This window comes from Talpa occidentalis, unplaced genomic scaffold (assembly GCF_014898055.3).
Source record: "Talpa occidentalis isolate TD23 unplaced genomic scaffold, MPIMG_talOcc4v2.1 talOcc4.8, whole genome shotgun sequence".
Taxonomy (NCBI): domain Eukaryota; kingdom Metazoa; phylum Chordata; class Mammalia; order Eulipotyphla; family Talpidae; genus Talpa; species Talpa occidentalis.
The window spans coordinates 81,731,539-81,756,829 of NW_023605194.1; the positions used below are offsets into that span (position 1 = coordinate 81,731,539).

Genomic DNA, 25,291 nt, shown 5'->3' on the forward strand with positions numbered 1-25,291 from the left:
CACTGAACAAAGTTTTTTATACTATTTGAGTATCAATAGTTTAAAATTAAGACAAAATAAAGTACTATATACGAAATTGACACTGAAGAAACTTGTATGCACAGAACTTTGACAGTCTCTGTTATTCTTTTTTTTTTTTTTAAGAATTTCCTTTTTTTTTTTTTTTTAAGATTTATTTATTTATATATACATGCACTGGGTATAGTCAGAAGCTTGGGAGGGTGAGAGAATTCACCAGAGCTAGAGTGGGGAGCAGAACAGGCAGATCGAGGAAGCACACTGCTGAGGGGAGCAGTGGGCACGGCAGGAGAGGTCTGCGTGCCATGTCGGACCTTTGCAGGCCGCCTGTGGATTGAATCAGAGCTGTAGAGGCTGACGGGCAGCTTTGCAGCCCAGCGCTCAACCGCTGTGCCACTGGGGAAGCCCTCTGTGTCATTCTTAAGGCTTGTGTTTTTCTCAAAATAACAAAGTTGAATGAGTGACCCAGACCAGGCATGCTCTAGGCTTTGAAATGGTTTTGTTTTGAATTAATATTATACAAATTGTCATTGTAGATCAACAAAAATACAGAATTCCCTTTACTTCTTTTGAAATCCTTTCTTTGCACTCATGTCTTCATATATTCTCTTTTTAAATATTTTATATACTCCATAATTCATTGTTGCTATGTTTGCACTGGAAACCAATACTTATTTAATAAATTAAAAACATAATAATGTTTGTATCAAAATATCCATCACTGTTTAATTTGTTTGTTATTTCTTTTTAACTCATCTGAGTTTCCACCAGGAATATATTTCTCTCAGCCTTAATAATTTCCTTAATCAATTTTTCATTCTCTTTTGCATTATTTAGTTCTAGAATTGTCTTTAGTTCTTATTTGAAAAGAACTATCTCTTCTTGCTGAAATTTCCCTTCTTTTCATCCACTGTGTTCATTTTGAACTCTAAAATTTTTAGCAAGTTTTTAATAGTTTATAATAGTTAAAATTCATATTTGTTAGTCCAACATAAGGGTCATTAGTTGCCAGCTATGTCTGACTCATATAGACTGAATATGGGTTATATGTCCCTGCTTCTTTACATTGCTGTTTTATTGTTATTTTATTTTCCACTACATTCATCCTGCATATTTTGTATGAGGGAAAAATAAAACTGAAGTTGAGAGTCTGTACATACCTCTCTGAAGGAATAAGTTGTATTGTATTTTTTTGTCAATATACATTTGAAAAGATCATATAATTGGGATTGTTGGCATAAAGGCTTAAAGCATATATACTTTTTTCAAGCTATTGCCAAATGCATTTTATATGGTTTGTAACCTTTTGCCTTCTATCAAATAATGGGAGCCCATTTGTTCTGATAGCCATGGTATCAGAATATATTGTTACTTTTTTTTTCCCAATCAAAGAGGTGAAGATGGAATCCTAGTATTGCTCCATCTGTTTTCCATTTTAGTTTTCCCAAAATATCAATGATTTCTTTTTATACATTACAATAGTTTGGTTTCAGCCTCTAGGTAACAAGTCAGACATATGCAGTAGAATAAGCAGGAGAAGTGAGATAAATGGGGAGGTTGGAGAGAATGCTGGCTTTGACAATGACAGGAGGCAACCTTTAGCCAGAGGGTGCAGGTAGGCTGTGGAAGCTGAATGTATGTCAGTCAAAAGCTAGCAAGGAAGTAGGGATGAGTCTTACAACCAAATGGAACTAAATTCATGCAACAACTTGAATGAGTCCAGAAGTAAATCTCCAGATAATATCCTTGCTTTCTGGTACTCACAACAGAAAAACTTGTGAAGCCTCTTAACTTATGAACATCACAATGATGAGATCAAAAATTGCATAGTTTGAGCAATTAAATTAGTGGTAACTTATTATTCTGACAATATTTTCTATAGGAAATAAAGAATTTGAAGGGTTTCTTTAAGTTAAAACTTTGAGGAAAGGAGCAGCTAAGGGGGAAATAATAACGAGATAGAATACAAAGAAATAATGGTTCTCACATATTTATTGAATAGCTATAGGGAAAAAAGATAATAGAATAGCTGGGAAAAAAAAGAAAAATATCATCAGAAAGCAAACTGTTAGGATTTAAGATGAGAGATCAGAGACTCTATATAATAGCAAAGTACAGTGATGCTTCCAGGGAAAGTTGACTGGGTACAAATGAAAGTCACTCTAATTTAGAAGGCCTAGTAAATATGGGGCTTAAATAAGCCCACTGGATTGAGCAGCGGCTTATCTTCATTTGGGGAATGAAAAGGAAATACTGACTCAGTAGACAAATTTCAGCAAATATATTGGAATAACAAAGAATTTTGATAGAAAATGTCTATAAGAGAGGAAAGTGGCTGCAAATTCAAATGATAAAACTCACAGTAGAATAATACTTAACATCAGGGAGTTTTTAAACAAACATTTCCCCTGTTATAGCATGCTATTGGGATTTTTTATTTCCATAACTTTTATTTTATGATATTTTTCTTTAAGGACTATAATGTATAATGTGTTTTAAAAGTAATTTAAGTTTAAAGATTTATTTCATTTATTTATGCATCCAGAATAGGGGTGTAGGCCAGAGGTGTGGTGGGGTAAGAGGATTCACCTTAGACAGACTGGAAAACAGAACAGGCAGATGTACTGAAATACACTGCTGAAGGGAGCAGTGGGTGAGACAGGAGAGATCTGCTGTGCCATTTGGGTAAGTTCCCTGGTGGGGAATTAAACTCATATTGCAGTGGCTGGTAACAGTTTGATAGCACTGAGACTTTAACCCCTCTGCCACCAGGGAGGAGATGGAACTGAACGTTCATTTGAGATCAAAATTACTATTAAGATTTTTAACTATATCATGGCTGCAAGGTATTCCTCTCAATTTTATTTCCAGGGTTTAGAACTGAAGCATGTAGGGGCAGTCATAAGAACAATGAGAGAAGGAAGCACAATAGACTATCAGTTATCTGGAGGTGGATGCACTATGGTGTCAATACCTGATGTATCCTATCACCTCAATTAAAAATAAATTAATGAGTGAATTTAGAAAAGAGTTTAGTGTCAGGTATTGATTTTTACAATCTGAGTTTTTTTTTTTTTTTTTTAAAGAAAATAACCATCTTGGGCCTCCCTGGTGTCGCAGGGGTTAGAGTCCCAGTGCTATCAAGCTATCATCAGCCACTGTCTGTGGCCTGAGTTTGATCCCCAGCCAGGGAGCTGACCCACAAAGCACAGCAGACTCCTACTCTCTTTCTGGCTGCTCCCCTTAGTAGTGTATTTCAGTAGAACTGCCTGTTCTGCTCCCCACTCTGTCTCTGGTGAATTCTCTCATCCTTCGCACCTCTGGCCTATATCCAGTTCTCGTATGCATAAATAAATAAAAATAAATCTTTTACAAAAATAGAAAAGCACCCTCTTGATTGAATGTCAACCCCTGCTTATATTCCTAATGATATGTAACTAGACTCTATCAATGTGTGTTTTCAATAAACCCACATAACATTTAGAACTAGTGATTATTGACAGTATACATTTTATAGTTTTGAGCTTTAAATTCTGGTTTGCATAGGGCCTCCGCTGGTGGCACAGGGTTAAGCACTGGGCTGCGAAGTTGCCTGCTCCCCAGCCGCCAGCAAGGGTCCTGCATGGCACGCAGACCTCTCCTGCTGCGCCCACTGCTCCCCTCAGCAGTGTATTTTGTCCCTCTGCCTGTTCTGTTCCCCTCTCTGGCTCTGGTGAATTCTCTCACCCTCTCACACTTCTGACTGTACCCAGTGCTTGTATAAATAAATAAATAAATAAACAAACAAACAAACAAATAAATAAATCTTAAAAAAAATTCTAGTTTGCATCAATACAACCCCAAAATTCTAATGCAAATGTAAATATAATTGATAGTTACAACTACTTTAAGCATAAAGTGATGGACTGGTTTGCTAAGCATACCAAAAAAGATAAAAATGTTTTAAAGTGGAGGTATAGAAAAAAATAAAATAATAAAGCATATTGATTGATATAATTCAGGATACTTCTGGTCTAAAATTAGACTTTTAAATATATTATTATTATTCAAAATAATCAGAATTGTGATATCAATAAAGATAAGCAATAATGTCACAGTTTGAAGAAAAATCTCTAATGTTTTTCATTTTCCATGGTTAATGAAAATATATGCTTACATGGATTATAAAATACAATTTGGTGGTGTCATATTTGTAGAAAAAGAGAAGCAAAATGTGGTACTTCCATTGATTTCAAATATTTTCATAGTCAATGGTAAATCACCATAATGGAATCTGGGCCTTGGCAGTGCATGTCTTCATGAGTAGAGTAGAAATAATGCTTCAGATAAATCAGAAACTGGTGCGTTCAAGTTTACACAACTAAGCCATGTTAACAACAACTAAAGCTTTAAAATATATGTTTAACCTTTTAAACTATTGTAAGCTACCAATAATTTGTTGACTTAAGTGGCATTTGCTATATGTTTATTCACTGAAAAATACTCTCCCTCGCGTGAACATCATTTCTGCTGGTAATATATTGACTGGCTTGTTATACATAAATATCAATATTCATAATCAGTTATAGTTTTTGTGATTATTTTTAATAACTAAAATTAATAATTGACCATATTATCTCTTAACTTGCCCTCCATATTAATATGCACATGCACATGTACACACATGTACACACGTCACAAAAATGCCTAACAGATTGCATTGCTCCACACTTTTATTTATTTATCCATAGAGAAGAGGCAACAGAAGACATAGATTTTTTTTTTTTTTTTGTGGGACCCTCGCCGGCAGCCAGGGAATGAACCGGCACTGCAGAGGCTGCAGGCAGTCTCACAGCCCAGTGCTCAACTGCTGTGCCACCAGGGGAGGCCCAACATAGATTTTTTTGGACTACATTGTTCTGAAACTGAATTGTCATAACATTGCCAAATAAAAAATATACATGTGTCATCTTTAACAAGATGTAATTTAGCCTATAGCTAAAAGAATAAAACAGTAGGCAGGTGCCTAAAAGAATTTTTGGTGACTAAAATATCTAAAAATAGATAAAGAGAAATCTAAACTTAAGATGGTTGGAAAAACATTTGTAATTAATTATAAAGTTTACATTTTGGCTATTGAAAATAAAGTAAGAGTTGGGGATTAAGTTTTGTTGCTACCTATAAGAGAATATTTTAAAATAAAACTAGTTTCAATAAAACATTTTTAATTTAGAATTTTTATCTTTGTATTTTAAAAAATATACATAAATATGTGACATTGGTTGTGTAACCAAATCAATCGGTATTAACACACTGTTTTTTTTCTCACAATAAGACATATTACTCTTAAATCCCCCCAAAATATAAACTATATCCATATAAAATAAATAAACATATGGGTAAAACAATAATTATAATTACATTAATAAGTATATTATTGCTATAAAAGCACTATAGCAAACATGACGTTATTTTGTATATATGTATATATAGATGATACATATGTCTATGTGTCATCTATCTATTATCTATTTTTGACAAAGAAACCCAGTAATATATTTACATAGTAGGACAATATACTAGATAAAGAGAAAGAGACAGAAAGACAGAAAGATACAGACACCTAGATATAAACTTGTAATACTAAGAGGGACACCCATGTATATTGGAATATATAATGGAGCAACTGCCAGAAAATTTCTACAAATGCTTTTGCTATTAGTGACATTTAAATATTATCTCAACTTCATGGAGATAAGACTTATGAAGAATAACTATCACATCCCCTCTTCCACCTCAATGATCATTTTACTTTTTTTCCTGAAATCCTGGATACTTCAATAGCAACATTATTTTGCAACTTCAATTTTTTTTTTCTTTTTGCTATCGGTCTCTGAAGCAGGGAATCATTTCATCCCCCAACATCTCTCTCACTGTTGCTTCTGATCACAATCTGGGCTCCAATTACTCTTCACTGTTGTTTTTAAGCCATTTTCCTCTCTCTCTTGTAGTATGATTTTATTTTGTCATTTTTTTCTTTTTCAGAATTATATCAATATGCTATACTTCAAAGTCAGTTTCATTTATCTGCATGTAGATATCCAGTTTTTACAAAATCATTTGTTGAAGAGACTGTACTTTCTTCTTTGTGTATTCTGTGCATCCTCTAAAAACCTCTTGACTGTTAAGCATGGATAAATATCTGGGTTCTTTATTCAGCTCCATTGCTCTACAAGTCTTAAAAGTTTTCATTACTGTTACTTTGTATTATAATTTAAAAATCATTAAATGTGATATTCCAGAATTCCTTCTTTTCTCTTATGATTGCCTTTTATTTTGAGGTCTTTTGTGGTCCCATATGAATTTTAGAATTGTCTTTTCATTTTTAATTGTAAATATTGCATTGAATTTGTAAATTACTTTGGGTAGTATGAACATTTAACAATATTAAGCCATGTGATATATGAACAGGGACTGTTTTTCCATGTGTGTCTTAAAATTTCTTTATAAATGACAGTTTTCAGTATACAAGTTTTTCACCTTCTTGGGTGAGATTATTACTAGTTATATTATTTTTGTTACAATTATATGTAAGATTGTTTTCTTATTTTCCTTTGCAAATAGTTTGTTTTAGTATATATAAACAACTGATTTTTTTGAAGGAAGAAATAAAATTATCTCTTTGAGATTTCATAATTTCAAATATAGAAATTTCTTAAGATTGTTCAGAAAGGGGGAGGAGTCTATTCTAAGGCGGAGAATTATAGGGACTTTGGTGATGTGTGGTATGATAACACACATCTGAAGAGGTGTAATTCCGCTAAATTATATACAGTTTAGTTTACAACTAAACCAACGTTACTTCAAAAAAAAGTTACCAAAAAATGTTAGAGCTAGTAAATAAATTTAGACAATTATAAAAATGATAACACAATACAGAAAAAAAAATTGGCACTAAAGAAAAAAGAGCTGCAAAGCTATTTGAATATTAGGACTTGAATTCACAGTATAGTGATGGTGATTGCATTCCTTAAAGAAATGTTTTATAATGCTTGCACAAAAATACACTTACCTATTCGTTTAGATTCTAGTTCGTTTATATAAAAAATTACAAATAATAATAAGGAAACATAGATGATTAAAAGGTGTTGAAAAAGAAAGATATAATAAATCTAGGAAAATGTCTAATTAGATAATAAACTAATAAAACATAAAATGATACAAAAATAGCCAGTAGTAAAGGCTAATAAAGCAGCCAACAATTATATAAATTCTATGTAGAAAAATTATACTGATAATTACATAATTTTAAAAAAATCCTGTAATATGAACTATTTTTTAAAGAATGTGTACCTAATTCTGAAGAAATACTGGTTTTGGGAAATATATTGCTTTGCATGATACTGATGATATTGTCTATTTTCAAAATTTCACCAAAGACAAGCCAAGTTATTTCAGAATAATTACTATCAGACTTGTTTAGCTTCATTTATTATAAAAGTTTTAAAATTTTAAAAGAAAATTAAATTAGTGAATTTGTAATTATTGTCTGAGTAAGCTAATTCTACTATGAAAAACATGGCAATTTTACGAGCAAGTTATGCATAATGCAATTTTAATGGTCCTTAACAAACCCTAGCCAACCAAATTATGAATAATTAAAATTCATACTCCTGAAAAACTTTTAGATATAGTTGTAACAAACTGAAATATATTAATCTACCAGCATTTAATTTGACCTTATTTGGCCATACTTTCACTTAAACATTTTTATTTTAATATCTTCAAAATTTCTATATTCTCATATCTATAATTCTCATATCTTGCTTTAATGGACTATTAGAGCATAAAATGGCTTCCACTTTCATATAACCTTTCCCTTTACTTTCATAGAAAACCTCTGGCTCGTCTTGGACAAATACCTAACCATACCTAATCTTTCAGGGCACACATTCTTAAATTTCGTAAATGTTTATTTCCTTTAAATGTAAAATAAGCTGGACATGGAAAATAATAACTTATTCTCAAAATCATTTATCACAAAACTCAATCTCTCAATCTTTTTTTTAAAGGTTTTTTTTTTTTTTTAAGATTTATTTATTTCTGGGCCTCCCCGTTAGCGCAGCGGTTGATCCCTGGATTACGAAGCTGCCCCCAGCCTCTGCAGCACCGGTTCTATCCCCGGTCACCGGCGAAGGTCCCAGATGGCGCGTAGACCTCTCCTGCCGCTCTGCTCTGCTCCCCGCTCTGGCTCTGGTGAATTCTCTCACCCTCCCGCGCTTCTGACTGTACCCAGTGCTTGTACAAATAAATAAATAAATCTTTAAAAAAAAAGATTTATTTATTTATGCATACAAGAGCTGGGGTACAGGACAAAGATGCGGGTGATGAGAGGATCCACCAGAGAGTGGGGAACAAAATAGGCAGACTGACTGAAAGACATTGCTAAGGGGAGCAGCTGGTGAGACAGAAGTCTGCCTCACCATGTGAATTTCTCCCTGGCTGGCCAGGGATCGAACTAATGCTGCAGAGGCTGTGGACTGCTTCATAGTGCAGTGCTTAACCCCTTGGCCACCAGGGATGCCCACAAAACTCAATCTTGAAAAGGCACACATGAGTAATTCCGATATGAATTAGTGTCTGCTCCATATAAAGTAAAAAATTATAGTGTATTAGAGGGGTTTCTGGCTACGTATGAGTGAAGATGTAGGGAACACAAAATCCAGTATTATTTATGCATATTAAAAATGAAAATACTCTCAAGAACAGTACATACTTTGCAAATACCCAGAAAAAATTATTTATTTTTATTGAAGTACCATTGGATTACATCCTTGTTAGTGTTTGAGAAGCTTGTATTTCCCCTCTAGTATAGTCACCTTAGTATACTCACACCTAATCACCCATTGTCTTCCTCCATTGTACTTTGTGCTCTCTCACCGCCCAGTTCTTACTCCTTCCTCTTCCCTTCTAGATGACTTGTTTTAAAGTAAGGTTTAAAGGGTTGGTTGTAAAGTTGTCTTTTCTGACCCTTCCTTTGGTTTTTCTACATTGTATATATATGAGACACCACCATCCAATATTTCTTTACACTAACTTAATTTGCTTAGCATGATCCCTTCCAGCTCCATCTATTTTGCTGCAAATACCCTAAGGTTATCTTCTGTGATCATTTACTAGCATTCCATTGTGTATATATTCCACATCTTCTTGATCCATTCATCTGTTTTTGCAGTTTGGTTGTTTTCATACCTTGGCTATTGTAAATAGTACTGCAATAAACATGGACGTGTCTGTTTTCTTTCAAATTAGTGTTTTTGTGTTCTTTGGATAGATACCTAGAAGCTGGAATTGCTGGATTATTCTGTAGATCCATTTTTATTCTTTTGAGAAACCTCCATACTACTTTCATAGGGTCAGTCTACATTCTCACCAACAGTGTAAGAGAGTTCCTTTTTCTCTATACCCTTGCCAGTACTTGTTATCTCTGGTCTCTCTGATATGGGTTATTCTCATAGGTATGAGATGACATCACATTGTGGTTTTGATTTGTATTTGATAATAACTGATGATGAACATTTTATCATGTGCTTGTTGGCCATTTGTATGTCTTTGGAGAAGTGCCTATTTAGCTCTTCTGATCATATCAATAGAAACAAAGAAATCTTTTGACAAGATTCAACATTCATTTATGATGCAAACCTTAAAAAAAAAACTTGGGATAAGTGGAAAGAATCTTAAATACTAAAAACAATATATGATAAAACCACAGCTAACATTATTCTCAATTGTGAAAAACTGAAAGCCTGTTCACTTATATCTGATGAAAGACAAGGATGTCGACTCTCATTACTGTTAATCAACATAGTATTGGAAGTACTAGCTACAACATTAGGCAAGGGAAGGATATAAAAGAATTCAAGTTGGGAAAGAAGAATTAAAGCTATAATTATCTGCAGACAACATGGTAACATATACAGAGAGCATCCTAAAGAATCCAAGGGAAAAGAGACTAATTAAAACAATAAACCAGTTCAGCAAAGTGGCAAGTTACAAAATCAACACTCAAAAATTTAAAAAAATATATATTTCAAAATAAACATCTGTTGATGAAGAAGAGAGTGTGAAGGGAGCAGATATGAATAATAAGAAAATAAAATAATGTATAGGCTTGCTCATGATGAACTATGAATTTTTCAATGAACAAAATGGTATAATTAAATTATCTTTTTTGTTTCTGAATTCAATCAAAATAATTGTTTATTTTTTGGTTCAGTTTATCCTACCATATCATGTGGTTGTTGTAATGAATATCCTCTTTATATATATTTTACATCACTGTTCTATGTCTTACCACTTAACTGAATTTCTACATGTTCATAGCATTTTACTTTAAACTTAATAGAATAGCTAGTTCTTAGCATATTTTAAACTTTATAGATTGATTGTATAAAAAACTCAGTTGCCAAAATGCTGCCTCTATTCCACAAAACTAAATTTTCAAATAAATGCAATTTGGGCAAATTTTTAGCATAATTTGATATGAAAAATAAAATTTTTAATAATTATGCTAAAATAAAAATGTATTTGAATAATAAATACATACTCAAATACATTTTAGAGAAGAATAATTTATAACAAATATCTCATGATCACAACTTGAAAGACTTATTCTTATCATGAAATGAAATCAGGATATTTTAACTTGATAGTAGTTTGTTTGACTTTTATTTTCATAGGAACAAACATAAATTTTCTCTGAAGGATTTTACATCATGTAATGAAATCTACCTGTGAATTAATGTAAACATTCTGAATATGATGTTATTGTGGGAAATAATCAGAGAAACAACCAGTGACATACATCATTCATCTTCTACATGGTGAAGAAATTGACATCTTAAAAGTCTTTTCTCAAAGAAATCTATGGACAGATGTATTTTCAACATATTTACTCTTTCTAAAAATGCTGTTAGTAGCAAAGCAGGTTACATATGATAGAGAAAACTTCAAATCATGGCAGAGTTTGGAATGAGAATCTCTAACTTTAAAATATACAGCTATATGAAAAGCTATTATAATATAGAAATTTTGCAGAGTAGATTCCATTAAAGATATTTATGATAGTGAGGTAAAAATGTAAATTTTTCTGACTGAAATTATACATGGAGAATTGGAATCAAAAATACTTTTAAATTATCCCATTCACTTTGTGTTAAATTACTATAGTTGATAACTTATAAGCATTTAAAATTAATGTACCATATTTTCAAAGCATTGTACAGTTAATTTTATTGAATTCTATGCTATGATATATGAAATATAGTAGAAAGTTTTATATTTTTCCTCTACTTTTCTTCCTTTGAAAACCACTCCACTCTACTATAAACAGCCTTGGTGAGACTATAATTCAAAGTAACTTTTCTTCCACTAATCCAGAGGAAAAAAAGATGGTAATGTTACCACACTAAGTCTTCTGAGATCTGAATGACATAAAGGATATGCAAGAGATGGTTGCTTTTCCAGAGGCATCATCCTATGGAGATCTTCCACTAAGGTGAAGTTTCAGATTTGCAGTAGTACCTTACGCCCATCCTTCAAGAGGTCTACCTATACACCTTATCCTTTGTTTCTTTGTGAAATATTGTAAATCACAAACTAAATTACTCCTTCAAGTGAATCATATTTGTTTTGTATTGCAATTAATAAAGTAAACTACTGTAATGAAATGTTTTCAGGAATAATTCTAGGATAATTACACGGTCAAATATAAAATAATTAAAATTAAATGGATTATAGTCTCACATGAAGCCTTTATACATTGCCCACTCTAATAGTGGTGTTATCCACATACCTAATAACACAAGTATATGTGTTAATTTTCTCATACAGATTATCTTTACTATTGCAATATATGTATATAGACTAATGTCTATATGTATATAGACTATACGTATGTCTATATGCATATAGTCTATATAGTATATATGTATATAGTCTACATGTATATAGACTAATCTTTGCTCTCTCTATATATATGTACGTACATATTTACTATGTATTTCCTACAAATACATGTAGTAAATATAATGTAACATTCCTTTGGAATGTCATTAAAAACCCAATAGTTGTTTGTTTTTTAATCATAATCCTAATTGATATAGCACAGAACAAGTGGGCATTCATTTTATTTTTTTTAGTCTCATGAATTATTTTATGTATTGCTTTCTGTTTTTATCTTTTAAATTTAAAGTTATATAAGCTCTTTCCTCACTCTTTCCATTATATATCAGTTGCTGTGAGTTATAAGAGTTTATCAGGCACACAGACCAGACTCTAAACCCTAAGTATTTTAGATCTTTATAATTAACTTTCTAAATTGTTAGGTATCTCAGTATAAAATGGGAAAGAATTCAAAATTTCATTTCTTAATAGTTGTACATAGGTTAAGCATATATTAAAGATCTAGAATCAATGCTAGCTTGATATTTATACAAATTCCTTCTAGTTATTGATATGGGCTCTTATCTAATTTATAGACATAATTTGTTTTTTCTATTAATGCTTGAATGCATTTTAATTAAAATTATATTTATAGCAGACACTGCTGCTTATCAATACATAGAAGTTTCTTTGTTTATTTTTAATTAAAAAGTTTACGTTTGGGGGGGCATAGCTTATTTTCTCCTTCATGTAAGGGGTCAGCAACATGCAAACTAAATAATTATAATTTTTTTCATTTCTTTACATTATGTAATTTTCCTAAAAACAATAACCATTTAAACTTCTTACTTATCTTGAAGGTCAAAAGACAGTTAAAAGGAACAAACAAAGGAAAGCAAAACAAAATTTGTCACCTCAAAAATTACTTCTATCAAACTGCTCTTTATCTGTGTTATCTTCTTGCACATTCTCTTGCTTATACAGCTCATTTTCTATGCTGTCAACACATGTCTTTTAAAATCTACATTAACTGGGTGCAGCCTCTTCCCTCCATGGTTCTAGATGCTTCCATTCTTTCCTTTATAGAAGCCATTTGTTGTTACATAATCTCTCTAGAACTTCATTAGATCTAAAAATTATCTTTAACTTCCATCCTATCATTCTTTTATAGCCAACAATCATTATTATATTCATCTACAATTAATGACACTGGTGTTTTAGAGTGAAAAAAATTGAGAACCATTACTCAGAATAGAGGATTTTTTTTTTATACTAAAGGTATCTTTATTTCAATCTATCATTTTAGATAGAAATAGATTCAGAATGATTGACTAGCTTACCTAAGTTCACACAGTAGAACTTAGGGCTTCTGGCTCTCAAAAATCATCCCACAATGTTGAGCTGTAAATATTAAGAATAGATCCTGCCTAGCCTGACTTGTTATAACTAGACAAGGCAAATAGAACCTCCTTAGATTTATGCAAAGGACTCAGAATAGAGAATCTTACCAAAAAAAATCAGGCGAGATTTTTAAAAACAATTCAAAATCTACTTCAATAATAAAATCTACTTCAAAGGAAAAAAGTAAAAACTCATTTAGAGTTAAAATGAGTAGCAGGATGATTTTCTTGGCTCCATACCTGACCTTTGCTACATGTCTTCTGCAGCACAAGCGATGCAATCCATTTAAGCCTGTATTCCAGAAGGCATTGCAACCTCCTTTTATTTTCTAGTTACCCCAATCTATGATTAAAGTCAGTCAATAATATGTTCAATTTATATTTCAAATGCTATTGTTTTTAAGTATATCCATTGGGATTATCCTAAATCAGATGATCAATAGTTTAAACACAATTTATCATGATATCCCAAATTCTCTTCTACCTTTCTTTCAGGGTAACTTCCAATGAATTTCTGCTAAGGTCAGAGAGATTTTCATAAAATATAAATTATAATATGTCGGATACCTTTATGAACTCCTCAGTGATTTTCACTTTTACTGAGAATATAAACTAAGCTTCATACCATAATATATAAAGTCCTACATTATCAAGCCTTTTTTTGTATCTTTCATTCCATCTATGACATGAACCCTAATGTGTTTGTCCCTTCCATTCTAGTCTCATTGGGCTTACTTAAATTATTCTAACACAACAAGCTGAATCCAGGAGTCTTGTTTTCCCCCATGCTTGGAATGATTCCTGTTATATTAATACATTGTACACTACTCTCACCCAAATTGGTTTTTGAATGTCTATTATCTTCTGATCTTTTAGATCTGTCCTTCCCATTAATCCTATTACCCATCCTAGGAACAAAGGGTCTTCTTTTAAATCTTTTAAATGCTACTAATTAATGTCTAACTCATAGCACAATTCCAGACAATTAGGATGTGCTCAATTACATTTTGTTGAAAAAAATGCCATACAACCTCTCAAATTTTTAATACTTTCATCTTTCCAATATGTTATTTCCATTATATCAATAGTTACATGTACATATATTTATGCATTTGTGCATGCATAGGCAAACACACATATAAATATATAAAATTGGTATATGTGTGTTTTTACATAGATATACACATTGCCATTAATGAAAAGTATAAACTTCATGGAATACAAACATTAAATAGCATTATTTTTATATTCAGAGTTTTAATTAATTTTTGAATTTTATTTTTATTGAGATAACATTGGTTTGCCAAACTCTGTTTTTTAGGGGTATAGGCTGACAACTTTTCTTTTTTTATTATTTCTTTTTTTATTATTTAAATTTTATTTTTATATTTCCCTTACAATTACAACCCCCTTATTTTGACCCCAAGCCCTCCTTTCCCCGCCCCCCACCCCCCATAGAGTGTCTCTGGCTTATAGTTGTTTGTTGATTTTGATATTTCTTTCTTATAGTTATTCTTTTTCCTGGTCCCTTATTTAAGTTTTCTAGATTCCTGCTATGAGTGAGATCATCTGGTATTTTTCTTTTTCTTTCTGGCTTATTTCGCTAGCATGATCCCTTCCAGCTCCATCCATGTTGTTGCAAATTGCATGTGTTTATCTTTTTTGAATGCTGAGTAATAGTCCCTGGTGTATATGTACCACATCTTCTTGATCCCGTCATCTATTTTTGGGCATTTGGGTTGTTTCCAAAGCTTAGCTATTGTAACATTTCATATATGTTATCATACCACACCTACGACCAAAGCAGCCTTAATCCTTCATCATAGTCCACTGGGCTCCCTATCACTTAAATACCTAACATTTCATCTTACTCATCTGATAATGTCAATTCTACAGATTTCTAGGTGTTGTTTGTTTTAAGTTTGCCTGTTGCTTTGTTTTCTTTCTTCTTTTATAATTTTTATATGTTCATAAATTTTAATAATTTTTCTTTCTTTACATTCCACATATAAGTGAAATCAAGCATGTGTCCTCCTTCTGACTTATTTGGCTTAGCATAATCCCTCCACTTTCATCCAACTTGCCATAAATGATACAATCACCCTTCTTATAGCTGAAGAGTATGCAACTATATGTATATATCACATATTCTTACTCTACTCATCTGTCTTTGGATACTTAGATTGTTTCTATAACTTGTTTATAAATAGTGCTGCAATGAACATATATTCTTTTGAATTAGTGTTTTTGTATTCTTTGGGTATATATCTAGTAATGGAATTGCTGGATCACATAGCACATCTATTTTCAATGTTTTTGAAATAGTTTTACAAGTGGGATGGACCAGACATTCCCTCCAATAGTTACGAGGGTTCATTTTTATCCACACCCTTTCCAGCAGTTATTACATCTGTTCTTTTTTGATATGGGTAATTCTGCCAAGTGTAAGGTGCTTTCACTTTATAATTTTGATTTGTATTTCCCTAATACTAAGTGATTATGAGAATTTTTCATTTTTTGTCAAATGCTAATTTTAATCAAGCTCTGTCTAATGTCCTTTATCAATACTTCATGATATATCACAGCTTTTGGGTGTGATATGTCACACAGTGCAGGTTGTTTTAATGTCCAATCAAACCATTTTAAGCTTTATGTCATATCATTTTCCAACCTTGTTTAGTACTTTCCATTCCTCCTAAAAAAATGGATTTGGCAAAGAGCCATTTATTAAACTCTTATATTAGACTATACCATGCATTCTTATATGCTATGCAATCACTCATAGATTCTGTCCTCTACGAGTATCCCTAATTTCTTAATTTACACCAACTGTTTGTCAAAGTCCTCTGCATTATAGAAATTTAAGTCTTAGTCTTTCTATGGTAATTTACATAAATTCTTCTAACATACAAATGAGCTCACTGATAAGGAAAACTACCCTCTTTTATTCTTCAAACTTAATAACTCTCACTCTGTGAATACAGTTTAAAATATCTTGTAGAAATGCACAAGACAAACAGTCTGATAAGAACAAGGAGACTCAAGCATACTTACATTCTTTGATGCCCATTTTCCCATAGCAAAAACATAAATCAAGATTGGTTTAATTATGTTCTTCATACACAGTTGTTAACACAGTAATAAAATACTGGTTTCTCTTGCCTTCAGATATGCTAAACACTTACCAGGGATTTTCTTGGAGTTGCCATCTTTTGGTTTGAAAATTAAAAGATGCATTTCACTCAATTAAATGAGGAAGGATTAATGACAGCTTTCTCTCACATTCTGATTCACAGTTCCCATAATTCCCCCCTCTATCCTTCCAATGTTCTACCTGTATATCAGTGTATGTATATGTATATATCAGTGTATACCTGTATATCAGAAAGGGCAGTCTTAACTGGGTTTTCTCTCAAACACAGATTATGAGAGAAGGATTTCTTGGTAGTATAATTGAACACTAACCCTAAAGCACAAAAGACAGGAAGACCAAAATAGAGGGAAGAGAGAGGAAAAAAAACAAACAAAACACATTAAACAGGGATGTTATTGAGTTTTATCACTGGGAACAACTAGTGCTCAGTCTCAATGTAAATGTTGAGACTGGAGTTTCCATTGAAAATTCCATTCTATTTCTGTATTAGTTGAAAATTACCAGGAAAGTATCCATTCAACAGCTCAGAATTACTTATAATCTACTTATAAGCCAACAAACTATGCGGTTACAGGCAAAGCATGCAAGCATGAAGAGGCAAGGGGCAACCATTAGATGGAAATCTGTCAGATGCTGCCTACTGTACTGTTATGGATTTAAACTCAAATGAACAGAGAAGATATGGAGAAAACATCAATAATGTTTGATCAAGACTCAGTAACAATCAAGTAAACTCTATGTCACTTATTTATAAGCCCTAAAATAAGTGTGACTAGAAGTTGTAACTTTCTTTTGAAAATAGTATTATAGAATTCTCTTTGCTCACTTTAAGGCTTTTTCACCAATTTGAGGTCAAAGGGAATGCTACTCTACAACCTATTACATAGTTTGCCTTCATGTATTCCTAGAAATCAATCAAGCAGAAAGAGATCCACCACAAGCAGGCAATAGATCTTTACTAGGAAGCACATTTACAGCTCAAACAGTGCTGATAATAAGAGTTTACAACTTCTAGGAAAAGTATGGGCTACATTTTAGATTTAGGGTAAATGAGGAATGCAAATTATAAAAACAATTTCACCTAATATAAAAGAATCAGCATATTTATTCAAGTATCTTCATAAGTTTTGACAAGATTTGTTCAAAAATTTTAATTACAACTCTGCGTTTTTGAACTAATAGCATATGTTCTTCAAACACATATTAATATTGCTTTTGATAGCATAGTTTTCTTTTGCTATATCTGAATGAGTTAGAAAGAAAATAGTGAAAAGACAAATTAGCATTTTCTTAAAATGTAAAACAGAGGAAGTGTTGTAAATTTTTATATACATGATTTATGTAAATCACTTTAACCCTTTTTTCAAGAAATTATTTTTAAAATGTGTATGGATTTGTGACAAGGATACATTTTTGCAAATATCCTTAGTTTGAAAATTGCTTTTTCCCTTTCCCAGCTGATTTCAGCTCTATTTATATTAACCAAAATTAAGTCCTAGAACACAGCCCATGCATAAACATTAAAACACTGCAAAGGAAAGACAAGCTTGATGACAGTTATATACATACATGAGTTAAAGTTAAGTAATTGCAAATAGAGAGTGTAGAAGAAATAATTAAAAATTATTCACTCTAGAACAGAGATTTGGGGAGTCTTTAGAATATTGTGAAATAATTTCAATTAACAAAAGTGCTTCAGTTATTTATAGAGACAATTGCTGAGACACAAATATCTATTCAATGTGATAATTATATTTTGCACTTATACTATGAAAATGCTAAAATTACTAATTTTCTGCATCAAGTGTAAATAGAAACACTGTGCAGGAATAAATTTCATATAAAATACAATACATTTTTATAATCATAAATCACAAATACCAACAGAAAATTTGGAAATGAATTGACAGAAAATAAATTTTAGCCTATATGTTTTCAACTCTAGCATTATTAATATAATAAAATAAAACAAATTGAAAGTAAAATATATTCAAATAATGTAAAGTAGAATGTCATATTCATATTTTATTTAAAAAGGTAGTAAAAATTAAGATTATATATCAAAAGTTATTGACTTTGACAATCTATTAGTCATTGGGTAATTTATGGCCTCAGAAATTCATAACCTATTACACAAAAATATGAAAAGTATGTACTAAGCATCCACTAAAAAGATAAAAATAGAGAGGGTATAATATACTAATAACACAAAATTAAAAACCAAACAAAAAGGGAAATAATTTTTAGCAGCACTAAAAACTGATTTTTGAAAACAAAAATAAAATAGGCCAACTTTGACAAACAACTTAAGGGAAAAGGATATACAAATAGCTTCTGAAATTTAAAAAATGAGTGCCTCATTGTAGCTATTATCAAATTTATTAAGAAAATAAATTATGAGTACTTTTAGACCAAAATACATTATATAACTTTAGACCAACAGAATTGAAAATCTATTTGAAATTGGCAATTTTATTGGAAAAAAATGTTAAAAGAAATAGAAAACTTTTATTAAAACCACAATATAGTCAGAGATCATCTCTCCCTCAAAATAATGCCACTAACCTCAATCAGATCATCAGGATATAAACATACCCTGATGAAAACAGATTACTGTAGTCTATGCAAAGCTTCATATTTTAAGATATGAAATTAGATTTATGAAGTTAGTCATCATTTGTTAGCCTCATTCAAGCATATCACATCATGCTTATAAAATATTAGAACAGAAACTCCTACCGTGGACCAGTAGAGAAGAAAAAATTCCCTCATCTTCTTAAGGTCCTTGACTAAATCTGAAAATAAAACAAAGAAAGACAAGTTAACATAGAAAACCATGGAAATTTACTGTAAATTTTATGTTACCTGGGATTCTTCATAAGGTCAAATAGTAAAAGAATCAGAGCTGAGTATACTTATGCTAGGTTTTATGAAGAGTGGGCAGTCACAGAAAATAGGCTAGGTGAGAGAGTGTGAGGTTAGCGTGAAATGGGTGACAGTCAGCCTACTCAGGATTCTCAGGTTGCTTTGCTTTTGGAGAGAGGATGTTCCTTTCCCCTGGGTATAAAGAGATCATTTTTTTCACATAAGGGTTTTATAACCTGTTTGATGGGAGAAGGCTGGGAAGGAAAGATCAAAGTAATCTTCCAGATTCTGCTGTTTTCCTAAAATAGGTAAGTTTAAAATATTCAGTATACCAAGATTTCACATTTTGGTAGCAGTGGTGTTAAAGTGTTGAATCCCATTAAGCTGTAGTGTAATGACAAATTATAGGGATACAACTGGGACACGTGAAGAATGGTTAGAAGGCTTCCAGGTAAGTTTTTTAAAGAACAGTAATCGATTTGGTGTTTCCTGGAAGCCGTTGAGAAAACGTTATTTTCTCTTTTATGCTCTTCTTGGTCACCATATATAAAGCTACAAACTGCATCCTACACACCATGGTCAAATAAACCCTCCAGTATAATATACAGAGAAACTATCTCTATGTGACAAACCAAACAATTTTATGTAAGTAGATCGGTTAAAAAAAATATGCATTTAACTGATTCTGGTATATTTCCCTTACTATATAATAGAGTCTACAACACTGAAGACATTTTCTGTTAATTTACCTATAATACACTATCTGTAAATATCTCCTATTGAGCAAATTTAAGACTAAATTCTGTAATATTTCTATTTTAAGTTATTTTATTCTTCTGGCTGTTTCAATCCTTGATGACCTAATTTTTATTGAATATATCAGACTTAAAAACAAACCTTCTTTCCCCCACAATTTTTTTTTAAAGTCATTCTTTTTTTTTTTTTTTTTAAGATTTATTTATTTATTTATACAAGCACTGGGTACAATCAGAAGCAGGGGGTGAGAGAATTCACCAGAGCCAGATCAGGGAACAGAACAGGCAGACTGATGAAATACACTGCTGAGGGGAGCAATGGGCACAGCAGGAGAGGTCTGTCGCGCCATGTGGGAGCCTCGCAGGCAGCCAGGGACCAAACCAGCGCTGCAGAGCCTGCAGGCCGCTTTGCAGCCCAGCACTCAATCGCTGCGCCACCAGGGGAGGCCCTCCCCCAAATTTTTATACAGTAAAACTACATTTTAGAAGAAAAACAAATAAAAAATCCAAAATTTGAGACATAGTTCTACTTGGTGATCTCAATGTTATAAAATGTATATGGTTGGGTGAAGAATAATTCAAGCACAAGATAAAATGAGTAAACAACTGCAATATTTTGGCAGATTAAAAAGATACAGTGATTTATTTTTATTGTATCTTTCATCATATTTCACATTATTGACATTTTAAAGGACAGTATAATTAGAAATTGAATTCCTAAAGAGATAATAGCTTAGCAGGAAATAGATCTTTTCCTCTCAAAGATTCTCTTCTGGACCAAACTCTGGTCTGTCTCCGCTGCCCTCTCTTTTGAATAGTCCCTATCTATGTGCATAACTTTTAACAGGAGCCCAATTAAGTAGTTAATCCACTATACCCCACCCTCTATAAATGACCAAATTTCCCATCCTCTAAGTGATGTCTGATCACTCCAGCCTGCCTTCAGGAAGAATCTTGTAGGTTCATTTAACCAGACTCCCCGGCCTGCAAGATGTTTCCTTAGTAAGTCTTCTATCCATTAATTACTGCCCTGTGCTTTGCCACACCCTAAGTCTTTGCTATAAATTCTTTTCTAGTTGGAGTTGACCTCAATCTCTCTCTCTTCTTGGAAAACCCCAGAGTACTTAAGGCAATTATCTCCATGAATAAAATCAACCTTATCTATGCAAAAAATGTCTTAAATATTTTCTTTAACATTCCAAAGTTAGAAAAATACTGCCTAGAAGGTCATAGGCATCCTAAACCTAATTTAATGTTAGGTACATTCAGAACTGGCTGTGAAACTGACAGAGGCTGGGCTTAGAAATTATGGACTCATCAACTGCAGCAGAGATGGGACCAGGGAAGGAAGAGCAGTGATTAGCACCATGGAATTTATCAATAGATATTGATATGACATTTATAATTTTAAAATGCTTGAGTATGAATAGTTATGTTTGAAATAACATAAATAACTTTCAATGTTTGAACAAAATTCCAATTGGTCAAAAATAAAATTAATATCGTAATCTTGTTTTTTGTTTGTAAGAAACAATTTAAAAGTGTTAAAATGTTTCTGAAAAAATTCCAATGTTTTATGGTGTTTAATATACATTTAGAGCCATATGTCTCTTCTGCTTTGAAAGTCAGATGCAATAAGCTGAATTAAAAAAGGTTTTGGCATTTCGATAGTTGTCTGCATATGAATTAATGTTTAATTACAATTTCCTGAATCACATATAAATGGATTTGCACACAGAGTCACTGTTAATTTTGGAGTGTGGACACATAATCATTGAGTATTTAGTTTTAGAATCTCTGAGTATACATATGTATATGAATATTTATGGATATGCAGACACAAATCACGAAAATGGTCACATTTTAAAAATTTTATTTAAAATACCCTTGTTTAATTTTCCATAATATAGGATTTCTCTCCTCAGGTATGACCACCACAGTTTTCCCACCATCAATGTGCCCACAGTCCTCCAACACACTCCACTCCACTCTCCTCCCCGCCTTCTCGACTCACTCCCTCTCCCTCCAGCTCTCCTCCTGAGTGTCTCAGATCTATCATCTGCTTTCAAGGATTAGTCTTGCAGTTAATTTTATCTGATCATTTGGTTTTTCTAGATTCCATGTACAAGTGAAGCCATCTGTATTTATCTTACTCCTTCTGGCTCACTTTGCTTAGAATAATCCCTTCTAGTCCCATCCATGTTGCCACAAATGGCAGGAACACTATTTACAACTGTCAAGATAAGGAAACAACCTAAATGGCTTAATAACAGATGAGTGGATCAAGACCTATCACAATGGAGTACTACTCAGCAATCAAAAATGATAAAATGTTTCAAATTTGTATCTCAAAGGACAGACAGTAGAGAACCTAAAAAGTTCAGGAAAAAAAAAAAAAACATGAAAATTTGGAAAATCTGTCTTACAAATGTGTTATATTCATAAAGCAAAATAATTTCATTGTGAATAATCTATTTCAATCAAGTATGTCGTTGAGTTTAAAAATTAGTCCTAAGGTCTCTTTCGCTATCTTTTCCGAGTCCTTAATTCATTTTTTGACCTCTAAAATGTTCACAGTTCACCGTACTTTGTAAAAGCCCAGTAAAAAGACTTTTCTTTATTGAGATATAATTGCTATATAACATTAGAATGGTATAGGGTATATAACATGAGTTGTTAATTCTATACTTTGCAAAATATATGCAACTCATCTAGTTACCACCTATGCCTAAACAAAATTAGCAGTTATGACTTAAACTCTTGGCAACTTTCCAGTATGCTATACAATTTTTTTTGACTATGGTCACTATGCTGACATTATATCCCCATGATTTGCCATGATTATATCCCCAATTATTTGCCCACCTACAAACCTCTTCCATTGTGCATCCATCATTCTGTTTTCTGTATGAGTTTTTTAAAGATTCCATATAGGAGATACAATATGGTATTTGTCTTCCTCTCTCTGACTTATTTCACACACCCACATGTATGTACATAGATGTAATTATATTTTATTTTAAAAATATTTAATTGTATTTTTAATGTGAATGACTTCAATAGTATGTAATCCTCCATCTTGGAAGGAATAATAATCCTAGGTTTAATTCTTTAGCTTTCATGTCTTTATGTGTTCCATATTGTTATTAGAGGAGAAGCCAGATGAATCCCTGAGATGAGATTAAGTACAAGGATTGAATTTCCAGCAAGACATTGCTGACTTCATTTAATATTAAGTTACATTAACAATAGTATGAATAAATGGTGATGTAATAATATACTTAGAATTTTCATGTATTGTACTACATAATTTAAATATTATCAAAATCTGGGCTTCCCTGGTGGCGCAGCATTTGAGCACAGAGTTGTGAAGCTGCCCACAGGATCTGCAGCGCCGGTTCAATCCCTGGCTGCCGCTGGGCGAGGGTACCACATGGTGCACAGACCTCTCCTGCAGCCCGCTGCTCCTCTCAGCAGTGTACTTTGTCTGTCTGCCTATTCTGCTCTCTACTCTGGCTCTGGTGAATTGTCTCACCCTCCTGTGCTTCTGACTGTACCCAGTGCTAGCATAAATAAATAAATAAATCTTAAAAAAAAAAAAGATTTAAAAAAAATCTTCAAAAAAATTATCAAATTCCTTAATTTTAATGTAATTGAAATAATTACATTTTAAAGCCAACTAAATAGCTGAGTCAAAAATGCCTTCCTTTTTAATAGTTCCATGACAGGCAGAAATACTCAAAATTAATTTTTTTGAGTTAACAGATTAGAAATAATGGATTTTATCAAGATGCTGTTCATTTATTTACATTACATGTGATTATAAAAATTAATACTTTATATTTTAAATTTTGTATCTAGGTAGGTAACATCCATTGGTTTACAACGTTGTATATTATTTAGAGATGCAGGATATCACCTTTCATACGTTACCATACCACACTTGCCATTAAGACACCTAGTTTCTACCACAGTCTGTTGTGTTCCCTCCCTACATTGCTCTCTCCCTTCCCCCTCTTGCTATCCTAACCTGATAGTTTTGTCATCATCTTAGAAAAATTGAATTTTGGAAGGTATTAAGGGAATGGGAATTATTAAGGCAGAGTTAATGAGTATTGTCCCAGAGAATTATTTGCACGCTTACCTAACATTTTTTGGTTTTTAAGTCGAAATGTTGCTTTTTGAATTTAAATTTACACTGAGATATTCAAACATTATAGTTAAATGTTTTTTTATCTGAATATTACGTTTTTGTATTTAAAACATTACATTTTTTATTTAAATTTACACTGAGATTTTCAAACACTATAGCCAAATGTTTATTTTATTTGAATTTAGTTTCCCTCTGAAAATACAATTTCATATTGTTCTTAATTGATATATTCCTAAAAATCCTGCTTTAACAACTTTGAGTTTTCAACAGTTCACTGCTTCACTCACTTATCTCCTTCTCGTGTTATAATTGAAAGAATAATCTAGCACATCACTGCACTATTTCAATAACGCTATATAGTATTTAAAACTTATTAACATATATGTGCCATCTGTCCCTGATTTAAATATCACACATTGAGGTTTCTAAATTTGAACATTTTAAGATCTTTTTCTTTCTTTTTCTTTTTTTTCTAAAATTTTCTTCATGTTGTTACAAATGCCTAAATACAATATCACAGTTTTAATTTTCGGATTTGTGCTGCAATCTAAGTGAAATTATATTATGAATATAGGACAATGGGAAAGCAGTGGTACAATGAAAAGAGCAGAGATAGGGCCTCCCCTGGTGGCGCAGTGGTTGAGCGCTGGGCTGCGAAGCTGCCCGCAGCCTCTGCAGCGCCGGTTCAATCCCCAGTCACCGGGGAAGGTCCCGCATGGCATGCAGACCTTTCCTGTCTCGCCCGCTGCTCCCCTCAGCAGTGTACTTCTTCAGTCTGCCTGTTTTGTTCCCCCTCTGGCTCTGGTGAATTCTCTGACCCTCCCACGCTTCTGACTGTACCCAGTGCTTATATAAATAAATAAATATTTTAAAAAAAAAAAGAGCAGAGATGGTGTCAACCACAATTTGAAGTTGAGTCTCAATTCTGCTATTTACAGGTGTCTGTGTTTATATTCGAATTCTGACATCAGAGTTATTTCCCCCACTGCACAATTGTTACAAAAGAGAAAGTTAAAAAGTTGCT

At 32.3% G+C, this 25,291-nt stretch overlaps 1 long non-coding RNA gene across 7 annotated transcripts in view; it reads right to left on the bottom strand.

Moving 5' to 3' along the window:
• LOC119234138 (uncharacterized) overlaps positions 1-25,291 on the bottom strand; it is a 326,611-nt gene that overhangs the window by 230,395 nt on the left and 70,925 nt on the right. For all 7 annotated transcript variants that reach the window (XR_008549921.1, XR_008549917.1, XR_008549918.1 and 4 more), the window contains one exon: positions 19,234-19,289. This is a non-coding gene — a long non-coding RNA (uncharacterized LOC119234138). The remainder of the gene's footprint in view (positions 1-19,233; positions 19,290-25,291) is intronic.